Genomic DNA, 27588 nt, shown 5'->3' on the forward strand with positions numbered 1-27588 from the left:
CAGTAACCTCAAACTTCCTGCTTGTTTAGTATTTAGTCATTATCCATGACTGTGGGGTTTTCAAACTGGGATTATGAAATCATGTGATTTGTTTAATGCAAAGATTGGATGTAATTACCAGACACCACCACAATATTTTCATATAATGGAAGGAGAATATTTTTTAAAAAAGAAATGGAACAGAATTTCTTTCTGTTGAGGATGTTCTACAGGTCACCAATCAAGAATGATTCTTCATTGCTTCACGACAATAATGAATGTTAATACATTTTTATAATAACAGAAGTATCTCTTAGTATAATCATAATTAATATTATTACCATAGCTTCTCAAGGGTTTGTTATGCTTGACAAATCTTACGCTTTCAGAATCATCCAAATGGAACAGAATGAACAGGGCAATCTTTGATCATTTAAATCAAACAAATGTGCCCTCATCAACTATTTCAGACAAATTCAGTTACTTCACTGAAGCTCAAGAAATTTTCCTCCTTTGTGAGTTTGCAGTGTAACTCACATTCCCACATTCTCATGCAAGAATGCCACAGTATCTTCATTCCATATCTCCAGACTTGCTGCTATGGAAACAATTTTCAAAATGGGATGACAACATAACTTGCACAGATACAGGCAGGTGAATCACTCAAATGGATTGCCTGGGATGCAAAGAGATACTTTAGGTATATGTTAGGATTTGATCATACTCAGGACAAGTTAAATGGAACATCCCAGTCACAAATGCCCCCAGGCCCCCCCAGTGTTATTTGCCTTCAACTGCCCTGTTCATGTCTTCTAAATGTAGGACTGTGGCTTTCTTGATTGAATCAATCCGCTTGTATTGAGGTCTCCTTCTTTTCCTATTGCCTTTATGATCTTTTCCAATGAGTCACATAATCTCATGATATTTCCAAAGTATGACAGCCTCAGTTTATAATTCTGGCTTCTAGTAAGAGTTCAGACTTAATTTGCTCTTATTTTTGTTCAACTTTCCTCCAGCACAGTATTACAAATAGTCTCTTAATTTCAGCTTTATTCACATTCCTGCATTCACAACCATATTTAAAAATTGAAAATACAATGGCAAGGATTATCCTGACTTTAATATTTACTGAAACATCTGTATACTTGAGGATCTTATCAAGTTCCTTCATAGTTGCTCTTCTATATCCTTGTCTTCTTCTGTTCTCCACTAGAAGGACACAGAACCCTAATAACATATTAGAAGAATTTTCTGGATATATATATATAATTCCACATAAACACACCTTTGGACACCTGGGGCAATTTTGCTATGTTTTTGACCCCCCCTCCCCAAAAGAAAGCTATCTAGAAATTGTTTAGTCATTTCCTCTTGAAAAGAGAAGTTTCCTGATCAAAAATGGACAGGACAGCTCCCAAACAGGGCAAAAGGACTTTTAATTCCTTGAGGTCATTAAGGCTATTTTAGGGGTGTGTGTAATTTTTGTTTTTAGGAGTCAGGTGGTAATGGAAGGGATGGCTCCTCCCAAACTTATGACAATTGCCCAACCCTCCTTAAAAAGGACCAACCATTGACTCCCAAGGGTTTATGATATCTTTGAAGATTGCATGGGCTGATACTGGGCCTGTCAGAGTTTTCAGATATTTGGGAGTACCATGTGCACAGACCTTGGCTCATCATAATATCATAATCACATTTGCAATTTATTCTTGAGGAAGATGGGATTGGTCAATCCATATAATAACCCTGTTGCCCTTGAGATGTTATTGGATTCCACCTTCCATCATCCCCAGCTGACACAGACAACTCTCAAAGCTGATGTAAGTAAAATTCGACAACATATATAAAGACACAAAATCCCCATATCTGCCACAAGAGGGTATATACAAGGGGTGGTCTAAAACTGATTCAGCTGTCTTGGCTTCAGTGAAGGAGCTATAGTTCAGTGACAATTTCCTGTTTGAAATTCCCCTGATCCCTCTTACAGTTCATGGAGTTCTTTGGGTAGAAGGTGATGTCAGTCAAAATCAGTTTAAATCTATATTACAGGCATGGCAGTTGTCAGGTATGGACCAGAAGAGTTTAGAAACTGAGAGGGTACTTATCATATTATGCCTGTTAGCATGCAAGGAGTTTTATCCCCATGAAGGAAATGCTGCACAGGGCAGGTGGCCTCTGCGTGATGGCATCTGTCACCAGATGGAAAATTTATGCAGATTTTGGTCTCTATATAAAAGCATACAAATTACCTATATTCCTTTCCCAGAAAGTTACCATGGCATGACAACTATACATTTCTGAAGGGTGATTTTCAAATAAATAGCCATGCTATGAACAGAGTTTTAGTATAAAAATAAAGGGAGCAGGGAGGAAAGTAGACAGTGTTGTAGCATCCTTAAGGCTGAGTGATTTATTTCTTCCAGTCATTTCAGTAAATAAACCAGTTAGTCTTAAAGGTGATATAGGACTCTTTCTCCGTCACTCTCTGTTTGTTTAGGGTTCTGCAGGCAAGTAAGGGACTAAATAAAACATGTCAGATTTTAAAATCCTTCTCTTGTTTTGTGAGTGTAGAATAGGGACACACAGAGACCAGTAAATATGTCGCAGATATAATAAAAGACTTACAATACTTTTTAACAAAGTTTATCACGTGTACAGAATTCCCACTGACAAATATTGAAAGTTGAATGCTTTTAAAACTTCTGTTCTTTCCAAAACTCAACAGAGGTGAAAATAACAGCTGAAAATGTTCTAGCCCTTGTCAAGACATTGCAGTGACTTGAAATATCACCTTGAAAAAGGGTTAAACACTGCAAAAAAAAAAAATCCCTCTGAATGAGAGCTATAACCTTCTCATTTTCGTCATTTTTTTTTTTTTTTTACAAAATTTGTGTGTGTTTAAGAAATTCACTTCTGAACTAAAATAAACTTCATTGGGCCCTTGGTATCTACTGAGGCTTGTTCCCAAGACATCCCATGGATACAAAAATATGTGGATGCTCAAGTCCTATTATATACAGTGGCATAGTAAAGTGTTGTATCTTATATAAAATGGCAAAATTAAGGTTTGCTTTTGGAATTTATATTTTTAAGAATATTTTCAAGCCATGGATGGTTGAATCCATGGATATGGAGGGCTAACTGTACCATTTTCAATTAACAGATTTGGGCACTGCATGGCAAAATTTAGAAAAACTGATATTGCTAGAGAATACTGTGCTCCCCATCCTGTGTCAATCTAAAAAATAGTTACAGGTGGGTTCCATGTCTTTGGAATTTAGTTTGATTATTAAAGGAGCTACCTATTGCCTCCCATAAGTATTAGACTTGGATAGCTAATTTCATACTAGGGTGGATTCTCCACTGACTTGTAAGGCACCATCCAACATAGGCTACCCTCCACTGATTTGCATTTATCCTGTGTATTAAACATGTAAAAGGGACTCATAAATACACATATTTAAGACTGTACTTTCTATAATCCAAAAAACATTTGTTGGAAGTTTTTGGTTTTTAAATGTAGAAATCCCCACAGCATGCTTATTATAATTAGAAGATGTTACAAAGTAGTGAAGTAACCTAACTCTCATTTCATTGATGATTATGGTAATTTATGCTTTTTTATTGTTTGTTCTGATGCTGTACCATTCATAAAATTTATGGTGCATTTGAGTGTCCATAACCAAGCAGGGATTTCAACCCTATCCTCCAGAGTCATAGTCCAGTGCTCAAACCACTACACTATTCTGGCTTTCCGTTCCTTAATGCATGGTTATACTTTTTTGGTCATTGTACAACACTATTCAACAGAGTTCCACAAATGTAACCATTACCCATGGAGATGTTAATCCAAAACAGAGTACACCCATTTGAATCCATTACAATATATTGTAACCTGCTTGGAATCCCATTGTGGGAGAAAGACAGGTTAAATCCTTGAAATAAATAATTTGTTTCCCTAACTGTTGACTTACATTCCAAAACTGATTCAGTGGCTCGACTCCAGGTGTTGATTACCCAGCAGGATTCCAGCAATACAGTTGTATATTCATAGATGTGTTTATATCTTTTATTGTTTTAATGGATGTTCAGAAACATCATCTGTGCATTCCCTTTTGCCCACATGCACAACATACACACAAATGCACAGATATAAAAGCAGTCCCACAATATCAATATTCAGCAGATGTGCATTATAGCTCAACTGTTGTGTAATGGTTGAATACAAATTTATACTACTCAGACACAATGAAGTATATTGGTCTTAAAGTTCCAGCTAAACCCAGATCAAATTAACCACCACACTGACATGGAAACCACCAGATACCACTGCTCTTATAAGTTCCAAAACCAGTCTAATAGAGGGAGCCTTATCTTGCTGTTTAATATAATACAACTTCCAGTTGCTGGATGTTCAGAGATTTCATTCCACCTCTCTGCTCTTCTTTGTGACTTGAAAACAAGAGAAGCTTATCCTTCATTGAAGCAGAGGACATAATTTATCTGCTTCTTATATCTGGAAAGATATAGCCTTAACTAAGCAATCTCTTGCATAATCAGACAGGTTTGGAGTTCTCTAGATGTAATCTTGTGCTGTACATCTCAATTAATTTTGCAGACTATGGCTAATCACATCCCCACCAGGCAAGCTCACATCTTTTACCAAGCTGGGATTATTAAAATCCATATTTCACGTTAACAGCCATGTGTGTGAGATTAGTTTCTAAGTAGTAATGCACCTGCCATAAATACTTCTTCTCTGGTATCTTCTGAAATACTGCCTCTGCCAAAGATGAAAAAGCAGGGTGTGCATTCAAAAGTAGTGTACAAACCTTTTTTTTTTTTTTTTTAGTGTAATGGATAAATGACTTTTCTTCTTTTGTCCCTTTACTTTGTTTTATATATTTTAAAAACCAACAGGGACTGAACAAGCTATACCATAAATTGACAATTGGATAATGCTTTCCAAACCTATGAAAGAAGTATTTGCTAAACTAAAATCATAGCCCCATTTTGCTCTTACACCTGTGTAAAAGTAAGAAAGCCGACGCATAAGACAATGGTGTATACATGGCTCTGGGTTGGAAGGAGTCAAACCTATAAAAATGCCTCATGCAGGAATCTGATGAACAACCTACTCTAAGGCAAAGTAATTCTGTGCATTTTACAATAACAGGATCATGTGAAGACATAACCATATGATTAGAGGTCTGAGATGTTTACATAGATTTTTTCTCTACCGCTATCACTGCTTCAAGTGTTCAGAAGTGAATGCCATTTACTTATATGGTCAAAACAGCACTACCCAAGCTGTAGGACAGTGTTTACAAAACTTGTACAGATTGAGTGTAGAAACTCAGTAGCGTTCCTGCACCAGGTGTCACCCAATGTTAAGGGGGGAGGGGACCTTCCAGGGGCAAGACTTCCAGGAGGTGGACTTCCATAAAGTATACTCTCTCAGCCTCAGGCTAGCAATAGCAACCCCCCCCTATAAAACTTACCATGAAAACCCTATAATAGTTTCACCTTCGGGTCACCAGAAGTGACCTGAAAGCATACACACACACACACACGCACACGTGGCATGCTCTCTCAGCTTCAGGCTAGCAATAGCAAATCCCCCTGTTATGAAACATGCCAAGAAAACCCCATAATAGATTCACCTTAGGGTCACCAGGAACGACTTGAAGGCACACACACATACACACTAAGGCACATTTTCTCAGCCTCAGGCTAGCAATAGCAACCCTCCCTTGAAACTGACTGTACATTACCCAGAGTGCACTGTGAAATGGGAATGAGGATTCCTACCATTGACTACATTACCCAAAACGCACCACTTCTGCACTCACACACACCCAAGGAGCTGCTTTTTCACGTCTCCCTCGCTACTGCACTGGGGTTTCGTCCTTGGCCATGTGCCCTCAGACACAGATTTGCATGTCAGAGAGGGCACACATGCCACAGCTTCGCCACTATAGCCCTAGGAGTATTCAGCATTGTTGTTGTTGTCATGTGCCTTCAAGTCATTTCTGACTTACAGCGACCCTAAAGCAAAACCTAACCTATCTCAGGATTTTCTTGGCAAGAATTGTTTTTTGGGGGTATGCCTTTACCTTTCTCTGAGGCCTGGAGACTGTGATTTGCCCAAGGTAATGTGCTTCATTTCTTATAATGATTTCAAAATTTGTATTTAAATATTTTCAATGTGTCCAGAGGAGGTTTGCCCTTGCACAATGCAGTTTAAATACACACACAAAAAGTTATTTTACAGGTCCAGGCTATGGATGTACTTCTTCACTAATTTTCTTGTTGTAGGAAGCAATAGATAAAATTAGCAATTTTTTTTTCCTCTTGTGAGAAAATCTTTGAAATCAAAGTTTTGAAAGCTTATTTCCAATTCAGGACTTATTATGTGCAAATTTTCCCATGGTGGTCTTGGATGTAAAATAGCATTTCCAAGCAATAAATAGCACTGTACTATGCAGAAATATTAGTTGCTTTGCAGAAAAGGCTGTTTGTCATGCAGAAAATGCTGTTTTTGCACAAAACATCCCCTTTTAAATTTTGTGCAGAATACGTCCTGAACTGTGAAATTTCTTGCCAGTCCAGGTTTTACCAGGTGGTGTCTCCTAGTAAACACATGAACTGTATGAAGCATCTTAATATGTTTATTCTAAATGGAGAGATAAGCTTCCATAGCTTAAGAAGCCACTGCGGTTAATTTGTTGTCCAACCTTGCTTTTGGTGGTTTGCACAGAGTCTAATTAAGTGGCCATTCCCATCTCAGAGCTTTTAGATCAAATGCACTCAGTATGTCAGCCAAGCCAATGCTAGATGTTTTCTAAAAATAAGTGCAGATAAGGAAGCATCCACTGCAATCCCTAGTGGAAATTACTCATCTGAACTGCATTTATGAGAGAAGTGGGGAGAAGTACAAAGGAGGAGAGTTAAAAATAGCCTTTCCCTACAGACATTGATAACTTGAAAATGAGCACAATCAACAGCAGTACAAATTATAGACACTAACATGATACACTTGTCAAGTCATATTTAAGGCATCAAGTATAATGAAATAGGCAACAGGGTAGAAATTATGCAGAGTGGAGGCATTATCTAAATAAAAAGAAACATTGAGCTGCCAATCCTGGCCTCCTGTCTCATTGTCACATTCCAGTGTAGTGAAGAAATAAAACCCAATGTGGGACTATGCAGAGAGAAGTCAGTTTGGTTCCCATTGAGATTAGTGGAATGCAATAAACAGGCTGCTGTCAATCAAGTGAATGGCTGCCAATTATTCTTTCAAAGAAAAGTAAAGTGCTGAACTATGAGATAATGTTGCTATGGAAGTAAAATCTCATTCTTTGGCCCCATGCCTGAGTTTCACAGTCCCAATTAAAAAAGGATGTTGAGAAACCGGAGTATGTCCAAAGGAGGGTGACTAAAATGGTGAAGGGAAACCATGCCCTATGAGAAAAGACTTAGGGAGCCTTGAAAAGAGATGGTTAAGGGGTGATAAGATAGCCCTGTTTAAATATTTGAAGGGATGCCATAGTGAGGAGGGAACAACCTTTTTTCTGCTGCTCCAGAGAACAGGACCTGACACAATGGATGCAAGCTCCAGGAAAAGAGATTCCACCTCAGCATTAGGAGGAACTTCCTGACAGTAAGGGCTGTTCGACAATGGAACACACTCCCTCGGAGTGTAGTGGAATCTCCTTACTTAGAGATCTTTAAGCAGAGGCTGGATGGCCATCTGTCGGGGATGCTTTGATGTAGAGTTCCTGCATGGCAGGGGGTTGGACTGGATCACCCTTGTGGTCTCTTCCAATTCTATGATTCTAACAACTCCCTACTGGAATGTTTTGGGAAACAGTGTGTCTCTATGTGTACTGTATAGAAGCCCTGTCCACAAAGTTTTGTGTTATAATTTTTTGTAATTTTCAACTGTTATCTAAATAGCTAGGTGTTCAACAGGGATGGAAACAATAATTTAAGGAGGGGTGATGGTGGTCAAAATGCATATTTTTCCAGCGTTGAGAAACCCTAGTGAGAAGAATCATGGCCTGATGAGAATCTTTGCCATTCAGGACCTATTTTGCACAAAATCTGCACGTGGTTGTTTTATGCAGAAGGCCACATTTTCTGCATAAAAGAAATAACATTTCTACACAGAAAAAGCTGTCTCATGCACAGAAAAAGCTGCAGTTGGGGATTCATTCTTAAGACATTTTGCATCTGGTTGATATGCCTAGAAAACATGTTTTCCTCTCAAAATCCAGTTTTCTGTGGATTTTTGCACAAAATAAGTCCCAAATTCCAAATAGGCTTTGAAAGGTGCATGGTTTTCAAAGGCTTTCTCCCAGTGGGAAGAAAATTGTTAAATTTACTCATTGCTTCCTTTGATTAAAAACTTAATGAAGAATTATATCTGTAATGGGCAAGGCGGCCCCACAGTGATGATGCCTGTGGAGGGGTTCATACGCATGTTGGTCAGTGTGGGTTGAACATTCCACTATCAGTAGGGCGCTGAATCCAGCCCAAATTGTATTACATGCTTTGAAGAAACACATCCAACCTGCTGGCCCTACCCTGAATATACTTTTCATCCTTTGGATAGCTCATTTAAAATTCATATTAAAGAAGAAGATTCATCACCCTAGTGATATTGAAGCCACCAGATTCCACTGACCTTCCACAAGACAGAGAAATGTTGCTGAGGTTGAGGCACCAGCTATTGATGTAAAGTCCCCACTGATTGAGGTGTTCTTTTTGCCTGCAGTAGCAGGCAGAAAATCCTGAAATGTAAAATTCTGTGAGTGATGGGGAGGAGTAGCTTGCTGTGAATCCATTGGATCCAAAACTCTGGAGAAGCACTGCTAATTTCCTTCATCCTCATTGATGTCAATGGGTGTGTGAGTGTCAAAATCAAGAATACATTGCGTTGAAATGTTGGGCTACATCAGATACAAGACACATTCTCCTGTTTTGGCTGATGTAAGTCACAAGACCTGAAGATTTGTCAGTGAAATAACTGTGTCAGTCTGCTTTAGCATAAAAGGGCAAAATGGAGGAAAGGAACCTTACAGCGACTTTAAGACTAACTGATTTATATTTTAGCTCGGCCTTTTGTGGATATTGTTCCACTTCCTCAGGTGCACGGATAGAATAATCTTAAAGCCACTGCTTTTTAAGCCTAATTACACAGTCATGGAAGTGGAATACAGTTAGCCCTCTTTATACACGGATTTGTTATACATGGATTCAAGCATCCATGACTTGAAAATATTAAAAAGAATAGATTTCAAGGATCAAACCTTGATTTTCCCATTTTATATAAGGGACACCATTTTGCTATGCCATTGTATTTAATGGGACTTGAGCATACATAGATTTTGCTATTCACGGGGATTCCTGGAACCAAACCCCAGCAGATAACAAGGGTCCACTGTATATTGCAATAGTATTCAGGAAGATGCAAACTGGAACCTGGTCATAAATCTTCAAAGAGCTTTGTGAAGTGATACCAAGCTTTTAAGTGTCTGGGAGCAATCTTTAAAGTGAGACTTGTCACAAGGGAAACATGCTTTCCCAAGGTGTCTGGGTCAATAGGGTTCCACTTTAGTCTAATACTGATCCAGAGACTTTACAAAGGAAAAAAAAATCAACAAGCCAGTAGCACAGCAGAGAAAGCAGAAGGAAAGGAAAGGGTAGCAAGAGATTTCTGAGAGCAAATGCAACTGAGCATACGGAAAAACAGCAAGGGTTGGCATGAGAGGCAGTAACAGTGTTGATTTTTTAAAAAAGTAAAGAGAAGCTTGATATACCTCTAAAATGGATATTGTGAGAAGACCAAAGGTTCTTGTACTACATGTGAAAAATAAACACAATTGCCAATCTAACCATTTCCCTACTTCCCTCAATGACTCTGTTCTTCTTCTCACCTCTTTCCCTAGCCAGTTTTGTCACCTCTGTTGAAAGCTGAGCCCACAAATCTTGCACCTGAGCCTGTTGTTCTTGAACTGTCTTGCCAGCTATCCTTTCCCATTCTGGGACTCTGATAACTCAGTGTCAAGTCCTTTAACAGCTGAAACTGCAAATCAAACACCTGTGATGTTCTCCTCTGTTCCCCTGATTTGCAGCGGGGTTTCTTCCTTCCTTTGTCCTTCATGCAACATTTGCTACTGTCGGCTAGTAGATTTTTTGCGTGGAAATGCCTGCCATGTTTGTTAATTAGTTATTTAATTAGTTAATCTCAGGCATGTGAGGTGAACTGTCTGGTGTCTTTCTGCTTGCTATGTTAAATATTATTATGCATTTGAAGGTGAAAATATCAACACCTGTTGAAAAAGCAAAGAAAGAACCCCTTGGACTTTGAAACTGAATCTTGCTTGTTTTGCTTAAAACAGTATTCCAGTGGCTTTTGCAGAACAATGAAATTATTTACATGAATGCAGATTATGCACCCAAAGTCTGAAATAGTGGTTATGCTGAAACAGTGGGTTGGACAAAGTATATATGGCAAATGCTTATCTATCAAAACATTAGCATCCTGTCCAAATTGGTGGGATTTCAGGGTGACAAATGATGGGTGGAACCCTGTTGCTAAATTCTAAGTAGAATAAATTCATCAGACCCTTGAATGAACACATAGGTAAATTCAGTGGAGTCAATAAGTCTACTCTAGTTGGGACTAACAATGGGATTTAGCCCCATATGAACAGTTTAAAATGGTTCTGGATTAAAAATCATAAGATAAGATAAAAAGGCCAAAAAATATTAATCAACTTAATAGGTTAAAACAGATTTAAACCATGCATATGTGTACTCAAAAAGTAAAGAAGCTGGAATGAAACTAACAATGACAGCAACAGACCTCCAGGCAGAGGACATTCTACAGATGGGTTGCCATGTCAGAGAGGACCCTCTCTCTTGCCTTCCTTCAATGTATTAATCTTATTTTGGGGGAACAGAGGAGCTATTCTAGCAAATCTCAGGCAGGCGTATGTTGGTAGTTCATGGACTTCAACAGCTGCAACAATAGGAACAGCATTAACATAATCAGCAACAACAACCCTCATCCTTTATCAATTTTTATCAATTGACTGGTGTTGTTGTTTTTTTTAAAGTAGACATTATGGTAAACAGTAAAAGTTCCCATTACTAATGACCAGATATCTATCTATCTGGTAATGCTATAGCTAATTCACTACAGAAGATTTTCACACAGGGACAAGATAGGGACAGGATCACTCCCCCATCCTAATCCTGTCTTTAACCCATCCATAACTGTGATGGCGTGAAAGGCTTTCAAATTGTAGCACCAATCCCACCAATAACCTGTCATTAAAGCGGCATTGCATTAACACAAAATTCCATTAATGCAAAATGCCAGCCAGTGTCACTTTAATGACAGGTTAATGGTGAGATAATGATGGGATTTGCACAACTTCATCTGAAAGACTTTTGCAAAATAATTGTCGTTCACGCCTCCCTGATGGGATAAGTGCAGATCCTGCCTGAAAGTTCTTCCTGTGATTGCATGGGAAGGATGGGAACATGATAAGAAAGGGACGGGATGTCATTCATCTGATAATCCCCTAACACTCAATAGATAATTCAGCATGCCCTGCTCAAGTTATTAATAAGCCCTCTATCATTGCTTTCCCCCAAATACTAACTCTAAAGAAGCTGCAGGTAACAGTTACAATACAAATGCCAACTGAAAATCTAGGAACACATAACTCTGCATTCAAGAGTTTTGAACAAGTGAAGAAGACGTTTTGTTAATTCAAATGAGGGGGTGGCATGAATAAAGCTATTTGCACAAAAATTGACTGTGGCATTATTTCATCTATGAATCCATTAACATGGCAAATCTTACTCTAATTTTGGGATAGAATTGCAGAGTCTGTCAAGATGGAAGGACTACCATTGCTTTCCTTTGAAATATAGCCTACAGCATCTGGTACTTGTTGACAGCCTCCCATCGAAGTACTAACCTGGGTGTCAGGGTCATAGGTTCTGCCATGATTGCTGGTTATATGTTATGTATATATTTTGCTTGTAATACTGAATGATGGGCTATGCTACACAAGTGGTGATGCTGGGTGGAAAAATGTGGCAGGCATGCATAATTTTTTGAATTGCTAATTACTTTTTACTATAGCCTGTGCTTCAGTCCTCACAAATGATGCTGTTCGACTTACCAGGTCAGTGTTGCTGCTGGGGCAGAAGTCCTCCTAGTCTCTGCAATTGTGGAAGTCTCTCTCACCCCAGCAGCCTTTGGCCCGGAAAGAAAGCATGCCATTGGCTACTGGTGCAGAAAGGGTGGCTCTTTTGCACTAGGTGCTAGGACTACATGTCCCAGCTTGCATTGCAAATGGGATGAGGCCATGTTTGGCTGACTCAGACCCCTGAGCGCAGCCTATTGGTGGGCCTGGGAGGCGGTGCCTCCGCTCTTTCCAGGCCCCCTATTAGTGGGTGGGCCTATTTAAGGTCACGTTGCATGCCACCCGGTGCCATTTTAGCTCTGCTCTCCCATCCTCCCTCCCTTGGCTAGGGTGTTTTTGTCACAACTATGTTTTAGGGCAGAAGTATAGGTTTTGGATCTGGTGGGTGTGGTTTCCAGGGCTCTGAAGCAGTGTATCGGGAGTCCATTGGACCCAGGAGCACTGAGAACAGGCAGTGTGGCCATTGCAGGGGCCACATCAAGTGAACATCTCTCGTTGATTAGGGGCTTATTGGAATATGCGACTGACCAGTTGCATATATGCAAGAGGGCATTTCCATTGCCCCTACATCATCCCGATGCTTGGTTGTGACCAAGCAACCTTACATCAATCAACCGGGGTGTTGATTGATGTTTCCAGGTCCAGACCTTATGCTTTGAGCCAACTCTACCCTTGTGGTGTTTGCTAATAAAGTTGTGGCCTTTTCCTCCAATTCTGTGTTGTTGTGACTTCCTTCCCACAGCAATAATGCCATGCTGTGAGCACCTTTAGTTTCTGGAATAAAGCTTTCTGTTTACTGAAGCTTGTGTCTCTGAACTGAAGTGGACCACGTACTTGATACAAGGCTGACCTTGCTTAACTTCCAAATTATTATCCACTTGCAATTTTTTCTATGGTTATAGTGTTTTCAATGCCTTTTGTGCAAGATGTGTTTCCTGTTTGTTTGTGGAAATGAGAAAGAAGTACACTGAGAAGGCTAAATCTTCAACATATTTATAGCTATTAAGCATGTGATTGCTAGCAATAAAGGAAAATGAAGAAACAAATTTTGGATTTGATACTGAGAAACACATAAGATTTGCTAGAGACTGTCATAAAATGGTAGCATTTTGGGAAACAGTTTACTTTATAGCCGTCTTTTGAGCTTCAAAGGCTAATCTGGAAATATCTTTGCTTATAGTATTCTTTACCCCTCTTTTTTCTTTTCTCCCTCAACTATCATTTTCCCTTTGATGCTGTTCCATAGATTTTAATGAAAATCTCTCTTCACACTACTGACTAAGCTTGTTCTTTTATTTACTCAGAATCAAAATAAAAGAACAAGGTATGTTTTTTGGTAATATACACTATTTTGAGGCTGTCAAAAGTCTATTTTTAGCCTTTATTTTGCTATGGCTTCTGCAGCTATGTCAGTTCCAGAGACTGATATTAATAGCTTAGTACCGAATCCTTAGCAGACATTTAAAAGGCAAACTATAATTTTCTTTATATTGCTTTATTCTGTCAGACAGAATTTTTTTACAAAATTGTAACTGATGTGTGAGTAAATGTGCCAGAGAAAGATAAATTAATAATCTTATTTGAAGTTTTCATAGGTGCTGAATAACCACCTTGGGGAAACAAAAATACTTTTGTGGTAGTAGTAGTAGTTGTTGTTGTTATAGGGCTGTAATCTTCAGTTGCTAGATGATAGGTGGCAACTCCCCACAGGAAGCTCATAGGACTGGTTTTGTGACCTCCAGAACCTCTGAAAGGTCAAAAATATTTTTTGGGGAAGAAAATAAAACCATTTTGCCCCTAAATACTCTCTGGGGGCATTGGGAACCTTCATCCACTTTCTGTTTACTTCATGTTTTTTGGGGGGAAGCCTTTCCCAGGCTTAAATGACCCAGGGAAACATGGTCACAATGCCCCCAGAAGACCTTTAGGAGCAAAAAGCAGCCGCTTGTTGTTGCTAGAAAAAGACCCCTCCTAGACCTAAAATTGCCCAAGGGGGCCCAAAATATGGTATTAATCCCACACACACACAATGCATAGAAGGCATTTAAGGTCAAAAATGATTTTTGTTGGAATGAGCATTGCAGAGTGAAGGCCTCTAAGGTCTTGAGGGTGCTAATGTAGCCCCCTAGCTTTCCAAATTTGCCTGCGCCACCGGTAGATTGGTCAACTAAAGTTTCAGTTGATTGATCTCTAGAAGATGTTGTCTAAGAACTGAACTGGGTATACTATGCAAACGTCAGGAAGAAACTCTGCTAGAACATGGCCACATAGCCCAAAAAAACCCACAAAAACCTATAGATGCTGGCCATGAAAGCCTTCAACTTCAGTATGCACATTAATTGTGCATTTGATCAATTTTTAAAGACTATTTTGTTTCTGGTGTTACTCTTAATACTGGAGGCAAAGAAAAACACTGAAATACTTGAAGTCCTGGTTCATGTGTGACATTCCCCAAACTCTACCCTACTTATCTGTAAAGAAACTGCCATATATACTCAAATATAAATTGAAAAAAAATTATGCCTAACAATTGACCCTAAAATGCTGGGTCAAATTATATATGGCTCAATACAATAATACAGCTCAGAAAGATCCTAAAAGAAGCATCGCCCCAATGCTACACTCTCTATGTCCAGGCATGGGGTGTGTGGGTGTGTGGGTGTGTGGCGATTCACTTCTCAGTACAACGTTAAACCCTTCTCTTCCATCCTTCCTTCTCCTTTTGGATCTTCCCTGCCCACCAAACACCACATTTTCCTCCAGTTCCTTCCTTCTCAATCCAATGTTAAATCCTTCCCTTCCATCCTTCATTCTTGCTTAGGATCTTCTCTGCTCACCAAACACCACATTCACTTCCAGGTCCTACCTTCTCAATCCAGTGTTTAACCTTTCTTTTCCATACTTCCTTCTGTCAGGGATGATGGGAGTTGTAGCTCTTCACCTCTGGCTCTAACTCACCACCTTGTTATGCAGCGGAGCTGATCAGCTTTGATCAATTGGTTAATGCTTTTCTCCAAAGCGGCAGAGTTTCAGAGAATAGGCTGAAGACCCTGACAAACTCTCCAAGACTTCTCACTCTTCTTCTACAGATGTCTACAAACTTCTCCAGGATTCTGCTGGCTCTTGTATCTTCTCTCAAGACACCAGACAACTCAGTAGTCTTATATAAAAGATCTACTTTATTCTACTATATACAAATACTCTATGCCCTCACAATCTCCAAACTACCCACACCTACCCACAAAATACATTGGCAAACATTGCAATTATTATAGCCATTGTTAATCACCACCCACCAGTCAGTTTCCACCCAGTGGGTGTGTACATTCATTTTGATTGGTTCACATAGTTCAACCCATACTTAAGACCAGCCCAAGTATTTCATCATTTTACCTTGTACTCTTAATGAATCTCAGGTGTTTCCAATTGTACATTCTATAATTCTGTCCTTGACTTTCAAGACTTCTAAATTACATTAGCTTTTTCACCTGTGTAGCTTCTTAACTGCTCTTGCTTAGTCATTGTGACTTTCACATACATATTTTATTTCTATTACTGTATATCCCATGTTGCATTTTCCTTAACACCTTCCTCCTCTAGATCTTCCCAGTGCACCAGATGCCACATTTCCCTCCAGTTCCTTCCTTCTCAGTCCAATGTTACTTGCTAAAAACTGAGTTGCAAAAGTAAATTGCACTCAGTTAACTTAAAAGGAAAGGAGAAGAGGGGGCAGAATCTTGCCTTTCCCAGTATGCTTGGGCAAAAGCAAACTGTTCCAATGTCTCCTAGCTTGTGTGTTCTTCCTTGTTAAATTAATAATGTTCCCATCTTGACTGTAGACAGCAAAGTAATGTGAAACCGGAGTTTTAAAAGTCTATATTTTTCCTTAAGGGGATCAAATAGAAAGGTGTGATACAAAACATGGAACAATATAAAATAGAATGCAGAATGGGATGAATACTTCTGCTGGACAGTGGGAGTTTGAAGCTGTGTTCTTTTCTTGTGTGATTGTTATCAGTTAAGAGAATGCTCAAATCAGTGGTTCTCACCCTTCTCTCAATTTTTTTTATCTGTAAAATCCACAAATGCATTAAGTTAAATGTTGATATTGCTTAAATCAAAATATTGCAATTCGAATGATGTTATTTCCTTATAAAATGTTAACATATTAATATACATGAATGTGTAAATGAAAATATGCACAGTAAATAAACAAAATAATTCATTTATACATCTATGTTTATTTATATCTGTATATAGGTGTAAAGGACCAAGGGTAAAATGTTTGAGTACCACTGGCTTAAACAAAACAATAGAAATACAATAGATATATAGTACAAATGTATCCTTTGTGTCATACATCACTGTGGGACTACATGGGGTTAAATCCAATGTTCTCTTAGTGTACACTAGTACCATGGGACTACAGCTTGGAAAAATTACTATTTTAGACTATAAGGTTTGAACTCTCCCAGCCAATGATGTATGATCATGCTACCTGCAGCATACTGGGTGCTGGAGTCTAAAAAAGTAAGATCTGCTTTGGCAGGTCTGAGTGCATATAAGGATTTTGAAGGGAATACACACACACACACACACACACACACACAGTTCATTGATTAGCCCTTAGGCCATATCAAAATAACACAAAGCAGATAAAAAATGCTATAAAATTCTATAGAAGGTCTGTAGAAATTTAAAAAGCTAAATATAATAAATCTAAAGTGTGAATAAAATACCGTATAGATACCATCTGAATGCCATACAATTTAGGTACAAAACCCATAAATGAAACAAAATTATAAAACTTCATTATAAAAATCTATATAAAAGATTCAAAGTATGAAAATGGGTAAAATGGGGGGGATACAGCTTTAAAATGATAGTACATAAAACAGAAAGATTGAACATCAGTTATACATCAAAATTCCTCATCACCTCTACAGTTGACCTCAATTGTCCCCACATACCTAGCTCTCAACTGTATGGCTTTACATAGAAACTGAGCTGTGGTAATAGATATTTTTGAATCTTGACCACTCATGAGGAAGATGTTCTAACATGGGTATACCAGAACATTGATCGTTTGATATAGGGACCAAGATACTGGTCTCTTTCCTGTTGGTACAAATCACACTTGAATAGAATATGAGCTAAATCTTCAATGTCTCGGTCTCCACAAATACAAGTTCGGGAACATATAGAAAAGGCCATGTTTGTTGAATGGCACCATTGGATCCATGTTATGAGCAGAACATGCCTATTTCTCCACATTGGACTGCCATTTTGTTGCTCCACAATGTATTAATCAGGCTAAAAAGTTACATCTCTTCTAAACTATTCACAAGAAACAACATATGACTTCTTCATCTAATCAGCCCAAAGGTGCATAATTCCCATTAATACATAAAACAAGAACTGTTCATATTTTTTCAATGCAAATACAGTGATAATGACTCAAAAGGTAGCTTCAAACATTCATTTTAAGTTTTTGATGTGTGACAAGATCATTGACGAGTATTTAAGTGACAGCGAAAGCTTAGTTTCTTATTTGTATGTGATACCAGAGAACCATGTTGCCATTCTTTTGAACTGATCACACGGCATCTTGTCTCCTTCATCTCATTTTTTTTATTTCTGAAAAGCATAAAAGGTGGAAAGAACAAAATGAACTCTTTTTGGAAGCTAATTTGCTTCAAGTTGTACTTGGTCTGAGTGAGTACTTCTTATATTAGGACACTGCAGGAAGTTTTGCTTTAAGAAGTGATACATAATGAACTGACCCAACTGAGGACTTTTATCCAGATCTCCAAGCTGTGTCAGCTTTGGAGCTACCTTCGACAGTATGTTTCTATTGCCTAAACTGAACATTTTAGGTGAAATTGAAATTGCTCTTCATGGCCTCATCCTAATTTGATTTCTCTCTATCATCCTGGAAAGAAGTGACCAGTGGGGTCCCACAGGGCTCTGTCCTGGGCCCAGTGCTATTCAACATATTTATCAATGACTTGGAGGACAAAATTGGGGGCATACTTATCAAATTTGCAGATGACACCAAATTAGGGGGAATAGCTAATACCCTAGAGGACAGGATCAAGATTCAAAATGACCTGAACAGACTAGAAAACTGGGCCATAGCTAACAAAATGAAATTCAACACAGAGAAAAGTAAGGTACTGCACTTAGAGTGGAAAAATGAAAAGCACAGATATAGGATGGAGGACACCTGGCTGAATGAAACTACGTGTGAAAGGGATCTAGGAGTCCAAGTAGACCACAAGTTGAACATGAGTCAACAGTGTGATGTGGCAGCTAACAAGGCCAATGCGATTTTAGGCTGCATCAATAGAAGTATAGTGTCTAGATCAAGGGAAGTAATAGTGCCACTATATTCTGCTCTGGTCAGGCCCCACCTAGAATATTGTGTCCAGTTCTGGGCGCCACAATTCAAAAAGGACATTGAGAAACTGGAGCGTGTCCAAAGGAGGGCGACGAAAATGGTGAAAGGTCTGGAAACCATGCCCTACGAGGAACACCTTAGGGAGCTGGGGATGTTTAGCCTGGAGAAGAGAAGATTAAGAGGTGATATGATAGCCCTGTTCAAATATTTGAAGGGATGTCATATTGAGGAGGGAGCAAGCTTGTTTTCTGCTGCTCCAGAGACTAGGACCCGAAGCAATGGATGCAAACTGCATGAAAAGAGATTCCACCTCAACATTAGGAGGAACTTCCTGATAGTAAGGGCTGTTTGACAGTGGAACAAACTCCCTCAGAGTGTAGTGGAGTCTCCTTCCTTGGAGGTCTTTAATCAGAGGCTGGATGGCCATCTGTCGGGGATGCTTTGATTGGGATTTCCTGCATGGCAGGGGGTTGGACTGGATGGCTCGTGCAGTCTCTTCGAACTCTATGATTCTATGATTCCTCTATATGTGGTTTTTCAGCATATATTTTGATTTGGGCTCCAAGCTTAATCGGTGTAATCAGTTACATGAAGGGCTATCTCCCTTTTCTCACAACCTACCTGCACTCTGGGATGAGAAGTGGAGATCTTGTTAGTATGCTGATAAGAGCAATATGCTGTTTAGAATATGGACAGGTTTTTGTGGGTTTTTCGGGCTATGTGGCCATGTTCCAGAAAAGTTTCTTCCTGACATTTTGCCAGCATCTGTGGCTGGCATCTTCAGAGAATGCTTACCTGGAAAAATTGTGTGTGTGTGTGTGTGTGTGTGTGTGTGTGTGTGTGTGTGTACTGTGTGAGCCTGGGAATGCAGGAGTGATTTGCATGTGTATTGTTCTGTGTTGATGGCTGGACTCAGGCTGGGAGGCTAATGCAAACAGGGTTAATGTTTGCTAATTGGTGATCATAATCTGCTGGGAAAGCCCCTGACTCTTAATGGTTTTTCCATTTGCATTTGCTGAGTCCTTATTTTGCTATTCCTCAGGACTGGTAGCCAAATTTTGTTCACTTTAAGGGTTTCTTCTTTCCAGTTGAAATTGTCCAGGTGTTTGTGGATTTCAAATGCTTCCCTGTGCATCCTGACATGGTAGTGGTTGGCATGATCCAGAACTTCAGTGTTTTCAAACAGTATTTTATACCCAGGATGGTGAGTGGCATGTTCTGCTATTGCTTATTTTTCTGGCTGGCCCAGTCTGCAGTGCCTCTCGTGTTCCTTGATTCTTGTTTGCACACTGCGTTTGGTGGTCCCTATGTAGACTTTTCCGCAGCTGCATGATATGCGGTAAACTCCTATGGCTGTGAGAGGGTCTCTCTGGTCCTTGGCTGAGCGAAGCATTTGCTGGATTTTCTTTGTCGGTTTGTAAACCATTTGAAGGTTGTGCTTCCTCACCACTTTCCCTATTCTGTCTGTGATTCCTGTTTAACTGCCATGGCACTTAAAGTGGTATCAAAGTACAGTGGTACCTCGGGTTACGAAATTAATTCGTTCCGTGGCTAATTTCGTAACCCGAAAAACCTTCGTAACCTGAATTGCCATAGGCGCTAATGGAAAAAAATAGCTCTCTGCTGCCCTCCGGTGGCGAAATAGCGCCGAGGTTTTTTCGTAACCCGAAAAAACCTTCGTAAGCCGAAACAATAAATCCCTATGGGATTTTTTCGTATCCCGAAAAATTCGTAAGCTGGGTAATTCGTATCCCGGGGTACCACTGTACATTATTTCTACAGTGTAGGTGCACCTTGTGTGTGTGCAGTAATATTGGATTTCAGTTATGTATATAATAACACTGCGGTTTGCTAAATGAAAATAACAAAATTGAACCAATGGTGCTATATGTTAAGGCTACATATATCTATTAAAGGTTGCTAAGATCCTACATTATAATTATGAACACACGTAGAGGTTGCATTACTCCAACATTGCACTACCAGCAACATTGCACTCTGCTAATCTTCCTGCTTATTGTCATGCAGTTGTACAATGTGGAAAGAACAAGGGCAGTCTTTGCAATCTTAATGATTCAAGTGGCACATTAAAGGCAATAAAAATAGTTGTGCATCATCTGAAAATGAATAAATGTATGTGGAATGCTTTCACTTGTGGAACTTTGCTATGAAACCCATAAACTGATGCTGCTGATGTGCAATGGCCAAAACATATAAGTACATGCATAAGCAATAGCAATCACAAATACTATGCTGCTTATCAGTGCACTTAAACACTCTCTGAACAGATTACAATGTGTAAGCCATTTGCCTCCAACAAGCTGGGTACTCATTTTAGTGACCTCAGAAGGATACTAGGCTGAGTCAACCCTGAGCCTCTGGCTGGTATTGAACTCACAACCTTGTGTTTTGTGAGTGGCTGCAGAGGCATTTAACCACTGTGCCACCAGGGCTTCTAACTGCGTCACCAGAGCTCCTATAAAGGAACTAACATATGGGTATGACACCAACAACATTCCAGCTGCTATTATTTAATACAAGTTTAATAAAGTTTCTAAAAACAAACTTTAGACAGCAAAGCACATTTTGTTACAGAGAAGAAATCAATTCTGGCAGGCCTAAGTGTGGTGGAGGGTGGAATGGGCAAAAGCAATTAAAGAACAGAATTTTACCAAGTTGGACCAATGACCTAGATGGATACTGGGAATAAATGATGTCTTAGCATACCAGATATGAACCTTGCAAAGACTTCATGCATTTATCATTGCAGCCAAGTCCTCAAATTCACCCAAAAGTGCCTCTGGAAGCCTTCCCGGTTCACACTATAGTAACATCTCAAAGAAGTACATATCTGCAAGCTGGGAAGAAGCTGTAGTGAATGATGAAAATAAAAATTTCTCTAGGCAGTTCCTCTGCAGCACTGCTTTGATCACTCTGTTGTTCACAGATCTTAAGCCCCAACCTATAGAACAACCCATAACTGTTAAAAAAATTAAAATAAAGTGAAATAATATTTGAAATGTCCCTCTCTGATCTATAGAGACCTAGCCATTACAGTTCCTGTGAACAGTGAGCATCCATTAAGCCTGCTGTCTGCCCAATAACCTTTTCAACCATAATGTTCTTGGGAGAGAAATGGTGGAGGGAGGAAATCAGTCAAAGCAGAAAAGGGAACAGGCTTTTCATGTGGGTCTGCATTTCAGTTCCCTATCAAAGCATGTCATTTCTCTGCTATTGACTGAAATCCTCTACAGCTGTTGAACTGTGGCTTATTTCCCAGCTTCACAAAATATAAGGACGAGTGCTTTGTTTCAGTGTCAAACCTGAAAACCAAATATTAGCTGTTCCTTGAGATTCTTGCCTCTAGCATAAAGATGTCTCAGATGGTTGAATGTGCATACATAAGAATGATGATTTGCACCTGCTGTGGAAAATTCATAATAGGGATTATATAAAATCTTGACATTGAAAAAAGCATTTGTGCTGAATTCCAGACCAAGGACTTGGGAAGGGGGGGGGGAATGACACTATGTGACTTTAAGTCACCTGCTGACTTATGATGACCCCATGAATATCATAGGGTTTTATTAGTTGAGGCATATTCAGAAGTAGTTTTGACAGTTCCTTCTTCTGAAATATAGCCCACAGCACATGGAATTCATTGGTGGTCTCCCACCCAAGTACTAATTAGGGATGACCTTGCTTAGGTTCCAAGATCATACAGGATCTAGTGCCTTTAGCTTACATTACTCTTTTATAAGTGGGTAGTTGACATTCTCTTCTAAAGGAAAACTCTGGACTAAAGAATACATTTGTACGAGGATCTCTGATTCTGAGACTGGATGGCCTGGCTTCTAGTGGCAGAAATTTCTCATGAAGAAAAAGACCAACAAAAAGAAAAAGTGGGGTATAAGCAGACTAGAAAAGTACTGAGATAAGGATGCAACTCAGGGTTATATAATCCAGTGAACTTGCTGCAGTCCAAATGAGAACCAGGATGGAGAGGGAGAGAGAGCATGTAAGGAAGACAGCTGGGCTTGGATATGTGAAGACAGAGAGCACTGGTGTGAGGATGGAAATAATGAGTGCTTACCATCTGCAAAGCTGTGTACTTTCACTACTTGCAAATAAAAATCATGCTACGGTGCCTTTGTACATTTTGGAAGAGATTTACTCACTGCTTCTTGTGCCCTTGGTAACCTGGCCCACTATTATTATTGCAGTGATTAACCTTTAAAGGCCATGTCTACCTCAGCGTCTTTTCTGGCAGAGTGCTTGCTGTGGATTTGCTTTGGCTCATTGTGAAGAACAGCTGATTGTCTTGCAGGGCTCAGAAATAAACATGGTTTCCCAGAACCAGCTCAGACATTCAGGTCTTTTAATCCTCCTTTCTTAAGCTTCACTTAGTGAGATTTGTATGAATGATTTACGGTGCTATATTTACAAAGGCAAATGTTTATATTGTTATATTAAAATATTTATATTGTTATGGTGTACAGATAAAACAATAAACAATCTGACACAATTCCAGATTAAAACAATAAATAGCTTAATCAGGATAAAAACCATATTAACCATGGAAACAAGTTAAAATTACATAAAAGGCTACAACCATTAAAACCATTTAAATCTATATTAACATAAATTAATTTCCAAAAGTTTTAATAGAAATTGCTTCACCTAAAAAAATAACCCCACCCCTCTAAATACCAATTTGCAGATAAAATCAATAAATGTACTCCTAGACATCTCACTTCATTGTTGCTTTATTTCAGTATTATTTTGAGCACAAGTGGACAACTCAAAGGGCTCATCAGGCAATATTGGCTCTTCAAAGAACCTTAGAGCTCTGTACTCCCCACCAGCACAACCAATCTTTTTCTAACCCTTTGTCCCAGATATGTACAATATCTCCTAGGGGTTTGTTGTTGTTTTTGTGACTCTGTGCCTTCAAGATATTTCCAGCTTATAGAGACAGTAATCATAGGGCTTTCTTGGAAAGATTTGTTCCAAGGCATTTTGGCTTTGCCTTCTTCTGAGGCTGATAGAGTATGATCTGCCCAAGGTGGGTTTATATTGCTGAGCAGGGATTCAAATCCTGGTCTTCAGAGTCATAGTCTAACCCATTTAAGATTGTATTGCATGGCATTTGAGGGGGGGGGAATTGCAAGCCCTCTTGAGGCCCCCAAAATAACCTTGTGGGCCACATGGGCTGCACCTTCCCCACCATGATTTAAATCTTAGGCCAGTGGGGGGCAATCCAGCACTCAGATGGACCAAGAAGCTTTAGGTTGTAGGAGAGCCCATTGGTGGCTACAGAGTAAGCTTGTTGAGCATCTCTCCTGGGTCTTTTTGCCCTCTCCTTTTCCCTTGGTAAAATTGTACCTCCCAGGGGAATAATGTGTTGTTCTTCCTACCCCTGCCTAGGCCTACTTTCTAGATTGCCCACCACCCCAAGGAGAGACCCAGGACCCTTTCCACAAGCTGCTTGCTTCTACTTCCTAACACCTCCCTCCTCATGGATACAATGCTGCTTTTTGTAGTTGGGTTGTTCCACTCCCTTGCCTTTGCTGAACTTCTACTGTCTCCCTGATGCTTGTTCATTGATCTTCAGTACAACTGTCTGCCTTTTCTTGATTTACTGCTCAGCCCTACAGTTGAGAGCTTCCTCAGTTTGGGAGAACGGCAGACGAAGAGGTAGGTAGTGTGGGAGTCTCCAATACCCTCTCACAATATGTGTATGACTATGTTCTTTGTCCCAGTTTTTCCTGTCATCTCAGCTGTTCCCACTAGTAGTTATGTATCTTTCACCTTACCAATCAAAGGGGACACCAAACACCTCTGGTTTAGGTTCCTCTCAACATCTATATAAAAATAAGATCCAAATTACTTCCCACATGATACAAACCAGAAAACATTTACTAGGCTCTTCTGCCTTCATAGAACTTTGGGGGGAAATAATCTTTTCAGAAAGGAGTACCCAGAGTCACTCTACCAGTATTTGGGGTACATGGAAGTCATCGTCCCAAATAAAAAAGTTTCCAAAAGTTTGTGCTTTGTGCATTATGAAGCTAGCTCTTCAGAGTTACATGCACAATTATATCACGAGATACAAAGGTGGTTGAAGTTCCCAGCCACCTTTCCTAGATATTTATGGCTTACTAATGATATTTGATTAGGAATGGGAAAACATGTTAGTTTCATTTTCTCTCAAATTGGATTTTTATAAACCTTGAGTTTCCTCACGTTTGCTTAAGTCTTCAAAAATAAGGTAAAAGAACTATCTGGCCACTAGCCAAATTTAATGGGCCAGGATGTTCTCAACGTGGACAGGATCATGTTGCAGTTGCCTGGCATCTGGCTGTTAAAGATAGGAAGCCTCACTGAAAAGTGAGCTATCACTCATAATTCAACTTTAGGATGGTTTGAATACAAAGAAATTCAAATTCAGGCTATTAATACTTAAGCACTACTAGTAGCTAAGAAGCCCTGAGTTTGGACAGAGGAACTGCTCATTTGGGATTTCCATTGCTTCGTTAATTAAAATATATTTCCAGTTATTTCCATCTCAAATATGAAGAAATTTGTGAATTTGGTAATTTTTTTATTTAAAAAATCAACTGAAATGAAATGCACACTTATCCCTAATAGCAGTGATCATATATTCCATTAAACATCATAAGGTTTCAAGGGAAACTAGTTCCCTCAAGGATTATCTTGAATGACTGCAAGCATCCTTAGAATGATAAGGAAAACCTAGGTTTCTGAATCTCTCATTTGGATTATCATACTGAAATTAAATGAGCAAAAGCTATTCCAAAGGTTGAATGTTTGAGTACGGTTTGGAGGTATCAAGATGGGAAATGAAGTGTAATTGGAAGATGAGATCTCTCCCTTTTTTAAAATAAAAAAAAAATAATAAAATAAAATATGGATTTTGAGGATGCCTCTTTTATTACAGTGTACACATCTTGAAATCTTTCATGGAACAATTTAGCCAATGTATTCAAATAAAAGCAGTTACTGGTTTTTAATTTCACTATTCAGAGAGCATACACAAATGTGCTTCAATGTTGTGTTTCCCCGTGATGAAGATATGCTGAACCCCTCCGCAAAATGTTATGCATTTTACTGAATTTTTTTCTGTATCCATTGAAATTCATTAGCTGTATAACTGAGAATCCTATATTTGCCTTGAAGATTTGCTTTAGGCAAAACTCACTGCTAATCATTCCTCCATGTATTATAAACATTCTCTGTTTCAAAATTCAATACCAAACTTTGTTTTAACCCTCATGCATTAGGAGCAGACGTTTTAGCCCCCAAGATTCAAGTTTTGTTGCAAAATCCACATAGAGATGAATCTGCAGTATGTCTAGCAATTGGATGTATCTATGGCTCTTTAGATGACAATGCTGCAGAAAGAAAGAAAATAGTCCCAGTAAATGTATTCCTTTCTCCTCTTGAGATTTCTTTTTCTTTGTCCTAGCCAATGTAATTTACTTGGACAAAAATAAAAAAAAAAAATAAAACATGCCATTTTTCAGCAAACCCCTTTTTGGGGTTAAAAATACTCCACAACTCATACTGTGCAGATATATTTTACTCTATCATATGCAGATTAAACATAGTTAAAAACTCTACTCATTAGTTCCATATATCAGGGTTAGTGAATGCTACTGTAGGCAACATTTTCCCATTATAAGCTGCTGCTGATGTTTTTTATGTGAAATTGGATACCTCTTGACCATCTACATTATTTCTTTAGCTCTCTTCTTCACTATCACTGCTCAGAATTCAAAACTGATATCCAGCACTCTATATTCATTGTCCTTTCTCTTCTTTTCACTATTTTTCCTATTTACCATCTCAACAATCCCATAAATAAATAAATATTAATCATAATAATCTCACTGCCATGTGTCAATCCTGAAATTTTAAATCATTTCAAATAAATTGGTACTGATGTTTTGTCTTTTCTATATATGGGGAGGAAAATAAATATCCTATTCCCGACATTTCAGAAAATTTCTTTATTAAGTATTTGTACTCATTTGCATGAAGTGTATGAAGTAGCTTTGAGGAGTGGTTCCATGCTGGTATGATTTGTATGATTTAAAAATACACTTTGCTTATCTGGCTGCTATTAAAACAAAATAGCAACAAGTATATTTATTAACTGTAACTTAACTATATGGAATTCACTATCACATTGTAAATGGCTGCATGTGAACCATCAGTGTAGTTTGTCTCACCATTACATTGAGAAGGAAACAATTCAGTTGCTCAGTGTTCTGAGACATATCCCCCAGTGTTGGTTTTCACCAAGAAAACAATTTCATATTCTTTCTGTCTTGGATACTGAGGAATTAGTGAATTTGGGTACATGATCAAACATGTTCCAAAACAAAATTCTAAAGCATCCGTAGTCCTGAGTGGAAAATGAAGGCAAGAGGGACTTTAGAGACTGAATATGATTTGCTCAGAGCAAAGCACAGAGGTGAAGGTTCTATGGAAGAGCAAGTGATTGATTTCAAGGAGACTTACATTAAGGTGGGAGTTGTTCTGTTTCAGAGTGGAAGTGTAAGAGAAAAAACAAGAGAACAACAATGGAGAAACTATTGAAACCAGGCAGGTTCATTGTTACAGAGAGTCAGCAAGAGTAAAAAAGGGTGGCCAAGAAAATCTGGAGTGTGAGGACAAAAGGATTACCCAGTGCCAAGCAGCAACATGCCGAAGAGAATGATCCAAGAGCAAGTTGAAGACACAAAGAACATCAAACAATGATGAATAATGATTTTGGAGCTGAAATTGGCAGCAAAGAAATGGGTTTCACTATCCTAATTTATGTTGTTTTTGTTATTGTTGTGTGCTTTCAAGTTGTTTCCAAGTTAACAGTGGAAAACTCCAGATCAGAGAGTTTTCTGGGGCTGAGACTGTGGCCCTAAGCAGACAGGTAAGATAGCATGGGCCAAG

General features: G+C 38.9%; 1 protein-coding gene across 5 annotated transcripts in view; it reads left to right on the plus strand.

Annotated features, from left to right (window-relative positions):
• Window positions 1-27588, plus strand: part of CNTN5 (contactin 5) — a 932298-nt gene that overhangs the window by 536208 nt on the left and 368502 nt on the right. The gene's annotated exons all lie outside the window — the stretch shown is intronic.

This window comes from Sceloporus undulatus, chromosome 3 (genome assembly GCF_019175285.1).
Source record: "Sceloporus undulatus isolate JIND9_A2432 ecotype Alabama chromosome 3, SceUnd_v1.1, whole genome shotgun sequence".
NCBI classification, from domain to species: Eukaryota; Metazoa; Chordata; class Lepidosauria; order Squamata; family Phrynosomatidae; genus Sceloporus; species Sceloporus undulatus.